The 7376-nt window shown below is 35.8% G+C and overlaps 1 protein-coding gene across 2 annotated transcripts in view; it reads left to right on the top strand.

Moving 5' to 3' along the window:
* The window catches only part of Tmem232 (transmembrane protein 232), a 208685-nt gene that overhangs the window by 1335 nt on the left and 199974 nt on the right, over positions 1-7376 (top strand). The gene's annotated exons all lie outside the window — the stretch shown is intronic.

Here is a 7376-nt window from a genome sequence, read left to right as displayed (position 1 = left end):
AGAGTTTCTAGCCTAATAACTTAAGCTAAAAGCCATTTAGGGAATTAGAGCAAGATTACTATTATTTGGACTGTATAAACTTCAGATTTCTGTTTGATAAATGAAAACAATAAAAGCATAGTAATGAAAACAGCAAATTACAAATATGTAGAAACTAGATTTTTAACGGCTAGAATATAAATCAGTATTGAAAATGTACAAATAGGATTTATAATAAATAAAAACAAGTAGAAACATGAAAGAAGTGTATGAAGAGGACATTTAGAAAGGGAGGACAAGAGGAGAGGGTAATGAGGTGACTATGATGAAGTACTCTGTACACAGATATAAAAATAGAATAACTAAACCCATTAAAACTGGAAAATGAGAGGACAAGAAAGAGGGATGAATTAGACAAGATATGTTCTATGCAAGTATGGAAATATCACAGTGAAATTTTGTATAATGTGTTACTAAAATAAAAAGTGATATATTCATACAGAATTTTAATTGAAAAGTGTTTGTTGAATACTTATTTTGTGTTTTAAGAAATGAGAGTAAATAGGCCAGACAAAATCCCTACATTGTTAGAAGTGACATGATAGTTGTAGAAGACAGCAGATTAAAAATATACACTGATGCAAGTTATGAGGCAAACATAATGTACTATCAGATAATGACATAATTCATTTTTAAAGCTGAAAGTAATGAAGTTAGCTTTTCAAAATTAGCTTCTAAAGTTCTCTCTGAAGAAATGACCATTGAAGAGATCCCCAAGGAAGTAGGAGGGTAAGCCATGTTTATCTTGAAAAGTTTTCCAGGTAGAGTGGTACTAAGCCCATGGCCCTATTAACAAGTACAGGTAGCCACAAGCAAGGCCAGAAATGATAGCAAATAGAAGTAGAAAGGAGAATCACACTTAAATCTCAAGGGCAAGATGAATAATGATGGACCACATTTAGGTTTTCTTGAGAGCACTTATATGATGCTATTGATAGTTTAGAAGGAGTAAAGCTGTCTTCTCCATGGGATAAGGGTGGAAACTTTCTTCCTTTAGTAGGTTATTGAAAGCAGCCAAGGAAAAAGACAATAGTATTGATCTAGAGTGGTGAAGACAATATAAGAACTAGAATGTTTTAAAGTTTGTGTTAGGAATGGATATTAAATGACAAAAATATTCATATTTACTGTATGATCTCACCTTTTCATAACAAAATGATAAGATTATGTCAGGCATGGCTCAGCATAATTTTATCTTTATAATTTGTAATTATGCTAAAATGCTAGGTTTTCTTCCTAAGGAAAAATTAAATATAAAATATATTTTACTGTATATAACATTTTAGAAAATTTTAAATTATTAATAATGATAAAATAAAGAAAATTCAATTATAGATAGTATAGTAGTACAGAATACAGTAGAGGATATTTATAGAAACCCAAATTAATCATCACTTAGCAGCCTAATATATATTATTTTTAACATTTTACTACAGTAAATAGATTAGATGCATCAATTTTATTTAAAGATGGTCACATGCAATATTATGTATTCAGTACGATTTAAAGTTTCATGTGCTCAAAGTTTAGTTCTCTTTGTGGCAGTGTTGATAAGTAGTAGAACCTGTTAGCATAATGGAAGGTGGCTGAATTATTAGGAATGCTGTCATAAGAAGGGACACTAGTTAGTTTCTGTGAGAGTGGGCCATTATGAAAGGAGCAAGTTGACCTCTGAATTCCTCTTCTATTTGGCTCCCCATATAAAGTCTTCCTAATGCCATTCACTGTTTCTGTTGTTCTCAAGGAGTTCTCACCAGAGGCATACAGATGGGGCCACCTGACCTTTAACATTGTCACCAAAATACATTATTATGTACCAAGCCTTAGGAGCATTCATTTATTCATTTAGCATATGTGTGCCAGTGCTAGGAAAATCAGGACCTGGCTGTCCCTTAGCTGTTTTGCTTAAGGCTTACACTCTACTATTTGAGCCACAGCTCTACTTCCAGCTTTTTTCTTTTGTTTTTTTTTCTTTTTCTTTTGGTTAACTGGACATAACACCCTCACCAGTTCTTCCGATTGGGTTGGCTTCAAACTGGAATTCTCAGATCTCATACCCCTGAGTATCTAGGATTACAAATTTGAGCTATGAATGCCTGGCTATTTTAAAGTACTCAGCCTTAGATATTTTGTTATAGCCACAAAACCTTAAGAGGAGATAGGAATACTTACAATCCCCAAATAGTTTAATGCATATTTTTAAAACCTCTAGACTTTTTAGTTATTGCTAAACTACAAATAACGAATAGCAGACTATTCATAGTTTTCAAGACTTGATATAGAATTTTATGACTGTCAAAAGTTTAGGTTAAAATTTTACTGAATTTGATACTGAATTAATTCAGCTAACAGGGTTAAGTATAAATTTCCTTCAATTTAGCACAAGAGTTTATGTAATAACCTTTATTAAACAGCTACTGTTTGCAGGTCACTATATTAGGTACTGTACACTATTTTCTATGATGAAATTAATGATATTTAAAATATTTCTAGGATAACATGAAAGGGGAAAATTAGAAAATATTTTTTGTTTGTGCTTATTTGTGGAGAATACATGTAATAATCCACTATAAATTTGATTTACATTATTGGGAATACCATATTGATGTATAAATAGTTAGTCTTACATGTACACAGTAAGTCAGCATAACCAAGGATATAATAGTTGTGAATTATATATACATTTTTCCATTGTAAATTTATTTCCATGTAGTCTGTACCACTTGATGTCAATAAGAAAGTTGTTGGCTGAATTGTTAGACTCAGTTTTTACTTCTCTAAAGTCAACATGTCATGGTATTATGATGGGACAAATGGATTTCTCTTTGATTTGGGCCTTTATCAAATGATATTCTTTGCCAAAGGGATTTTAGTGGATGTAATCCACACATAGGTTTTTCCTCAGTTGCTCTGCCCTCTTGGGCTCCTGCCATCACATGAGAGTATATCCCAAGGCATCTTTGCTCCTTCACTGGCTTCAGAATAAAATATATGGAGCAGTTTTGAACTCAGCTGGTACCGTAGTGGCAATTTCAGGTGGCCCCATGCAACACTACAAACTCCAGAGTGCAGACTAGTGAGCAAAAGAAAATTACATTTTAAACCAGCAGAATATTCTGGCAGTAGCTATCTAACATATTAATGTGCCATTAAAAAAAAAAAAACAGTGGTCAATATAGTGATTTGGGGCTTTTAAATTTAATTGTGCCTTATTCTTGAAAACATGCCCTGTTATCTTCCGTATAGCTAGCTTTTCTCTAAATTCTCTGTAGATTCAACTAATTTCTGCAGCAGAGAGAATTTTTAACCAAACTTTTTATTCACTTGTGAGTAACGTGCTTAACACTTTGCTTGTTTGTTTTATGTTTTTTAATACTTTCCCTAGATACCTTGAAATTAATGTATTTGACACCATCCCCTCACTCCCACTCCGCACCTCTTGTAAGCATCTCAGTCTTCCCACATTCATTTTATTGGAATTTAACAAACACTAGGCTATCCCTGGTCTCTTTTATGGAAGGTGGGAATCAAAAACTTTCTTCTATACTAATCCTTTGACCCTGTTTATTTAGTCTTTGCTCTCTCTTTCTGAAAAACAACCAATACAGGTTGGTTTTCTACAGTCTACTCTCTAAGCTATATCTCTTACAGTCTTTCTCAATTTCAGTTTTCTTATTACCCTAGTTGCTCTGACTAATAGGATGAATATTTTCCAGAAAACCTGGGATCAAACATTGATATTACAATGTACTAAAAAGCATAATGAAACAAAATGTAGTTGGTGCTCCTTCTGAATAAGAAATTAACTCAAGTCTGGTATATTTCCAGTTCTTAGCACATAAAAATGCTTGAAATTCTTACTTGTTTGACACAATTTATTTCTTGAGACAATCTTTGTATGTTAACTTTGAATTTAACCAAAAAATGTTCTTACTTAATCTTCATACAGTAAAATATGAAGGGCTGCCATAGGAAGTTATAATAAGAATTTACATTAGTCTATTTTGGCAGGGTTTTCAGATTTTTTCATTCTTTTGAGTTTAAAATTGCCCTCTTGTGGTTAGCAAGTAGCAGAACACTCTTACTGCTTTGTTGACTGGTGAAAGGACTCCTGCTCCAGGTTTTTAATATGAAAGGAATTTACAAACAGCAATTTGATTCAAAGACTTGGCTATCTTTGTACTGAAAGCACATTGTTCTTCTTTTTACATTTATAATTTTGGAAAGGAGGGGACAGTTTTTGGAGAGCCAGGCTGCTACAAAGTACAGTCAGTACCAATACTGGCTTTCACAGACATCATCTAGAGTTTTGAAACTCAAACCCAAAGGAGGAGGTCAGAAGGACAGGTGGCATAAAACAATGCACTTGTAAGTCCTGATTGGATAAACCCTGGTCTTAAGCCAGCTAAAACACCAGGGCTGGCCCCAAAAGACACTTGCACAGTGTCTTTAGCAACCAGCCCTGATTCCCAGGTGCCTGGAGCTAGGGTTAGTAACTCATAAGCCCTAATTCTCAGGACCTTAGGCTGTTGCCACATTACCAAACCACTGTGACCAAGACCCATAAACACCTACCTGTGGAAGCCCCAAGTCTCCTTTCTTACTTCTGCCCATTAAAAGAAACAACTCCTGTGCCCCAGACAGCAAGAAAGGCAGCTTTCCTCTGAGATTAGTTAGAATTTCTAGTTATAAAGAGCACTGTAAAAATAGTATTATAGTAGTATAAAAATTATAATTATATATAAATATAATTTTATAAAATTTATTATAAAGATAGTATAAAAATAGGACATTGCCTCTACAAATTCAATTAAAATTGCTTTAATAAAGTAGATGAAAAAATGAGTATTAGGTAGACAGCTAGCAATTAGCTGTCATAAGAAGTGAAGATCATGATACAGGAATTACTGTAAGTAAAAAATAATAGTTTATTTGTAAGTAAAAGTTTATACAGATTTTCTGATTTAAAACACAATGAGTAATTTTTACCTAGTATCCCTAGAAAACAATCCATTTATATTGACTTTAATTGCACTGATAGAAATATGTAATGGACATCTTAACAAATTGAATATATGACCTCTCTTGACCTGTATTTAACCTGTTTCTAGTGGAATGGTCAATATCCAATAAACACATATCCACTTCCATATCCTACAAGAAAGACCTCTACAATCTGAATAAGCCTGTATCAATAAAGAAACAATAAATGAGTAATAACCTTCCAAAGCAGAAAGTACCAGGCCCAAATGAATTCACCTGGATAGTCTAAGCATTAAAGAAAGAATTGAAACCAACTTGCTACAATTTCCTTCAGAAAGAATACTTTCTAACTCATGAGGCCAACATCATAATACCAAAATCAGACACACATTATAAGAAAATTAAATATTTTGTAAATCTCAAAATTCAAAACAAAAATGAGCAAAGTGAACTTGAGAATATCTAAAATGGATTCAAAGCTAGCTCTAGTGACTCATTCCTTTAATCCTAGCTAATCAGAAGGCCTCTATCTAAAGGACTGTGGTTTGAGGTCATCCTAGTTATAAAAGTTACATAGATTCTTATCTCCAAATATCAGGTGCAGCCTCCAGGATACCTGCCACTGATATTTGCCTCCTTTCACACAGTTTTGTAGTTTCTACTGATACTGAATTATAGCCACCATTAATGTGAGGTTCAGGGAAATAATGATAGAAGCCTTACCAGGGTAAGTATAAAAGTTCTTAATTTGGTGAGTTGGATTGTTCTGCCTGGGATAACCACCTTCGATAAAGAGACAACACTGAGAAGACTATCAGAAGAGGGACTTGGGGCCTGTTCCCTGTACCAGTATGTTAGTGGACCACTTTGAAAGAGGACTTTCAAAATTCCATTCAAATCTGAGATGACGGGAACCCTTCTCCCAGACTGAAGCTGCACCTGCCACTGGACTGCAAGCTCATGAGGAAGCCTGGGCCAGATCTGCCCAACCAAGCCAAGAGTGTATTCTCAATGCAGAGCAGCCATAAAAAAGCAAATGAGCATTATTGTTTTGTAATGGTTTGTCATACTAATTAAATTGCTAAGAGATAGCCCAGCTTATTGTGAGATTATTTTCCGAAGGATTTGTGGGGATTCTCATGAGAAGAAGAAATCGCTTCACAAAAGCTTCCATTTCTGCCTACTCAGCCTATCTTGGACTTCCACCATGCCTCCAGTCATCCCCAGTTCCTGAAAGGGAATGGCAGCTCAGTTTTCTCTGCTTCAATGTGGCACGCTTTTCCAAAGCCACCTTGGAATTTTGGTGGGTAAAATAGTATTTTCTTTCATAAATATTTCTGTAAGCATTATGCCCGCCTTTGGTCCTCAGCTCCACCCAGATCTGAGCTCCTCCTCCCCTGCCCTGGAGTTCCCACCATACAGCTAGCCCCTCCCTCTCTCCACCCAGAGCCACCTAAACTCCCATCTACCTCACTTCTTACCCTCAGACCCTGTTGCTACCTAGATTGTGGAGGCCGCCATGTGCTCTCTCTCCGGGGTAAATATGGCTCCTCTAATAAATCTTACGATAATCTTTCTCCTGTGCCTGCCTGCCTCTGCGTGGTCCCCTGGGATGGATGTGAGGGATCCTTTTAATTTCTTTTTCAAAGCTCCCATTATATAAAAGACAGATAAATATAGAGCAGCATTGCTTGAACAGACTGGGAAAGCAAACTCCTTTTCAGATACTAACAGATACACATTACATTCTACAGGAGCACATACAGTACACAGACTGCAATAGCCTACAAATGTCTGTGGAACATAGTCATAGCCTACAAATCTCTGAACTATAGTTTGAAGTTTAAAATTTACTGTATTTCTAGGTGAGAGAGAGCTTTGCTATGGTTATTTATTTACTGTACCCTATTGTGAACTCAGGGCTTCACAGTTATTAAGCAGGCATTCTGCCACTTGAGCCACACACCCAACCCTTTGCCTTTTTTGAACTGGGTTTTGTGCGTTTGCCAAGAACTAGTCTTGGGACATTGTTTTCTACCTAAGCTTCCCCTCAGTGGTCAGGTCTGAGATCACAGATAAACACTCCCACACCTAGCTTATTTATTTATTTATTCATTTATTTATTTGTCCATCATGGGGCCTGAACTCTGGGCCTGGGCACTGTCCCTCAGCTCTTTAGCTCAAGGGTAGCGCTCTACACTAGAGCCACAGTGCCACTTCTGGCTTTTTCTGCTTATGTGGTGCTGAGAAATTCAACCCAGGGCCTCATGCATGCAAGGCAAGCACTCTACCACTGCGAGCAACCTTCCCAGCCCCCTAGCTTATTTATTGAGATAGGGTCTCATTATCTTTTC

Source organism: Dipodomys merriami, unplaced genomic scaffold, assembly GCF_024711535.1.
Source record: "Dipodomys merriami isolate MVZ:Mamm:240054 unplaced genomic scaffold, mDipMer1.0.p SCAF_27, whole genome shotgun sequence".
Lineage (NCBI taxonomy): Eukaryota > Metazoa > Chordata > Mammalia > Rodentia > Heteromyidae > Dipodomys > Dipodomys merriami.
This window is presented reverse-complemented; position numbering and strand designations above follow the sequence as displayed.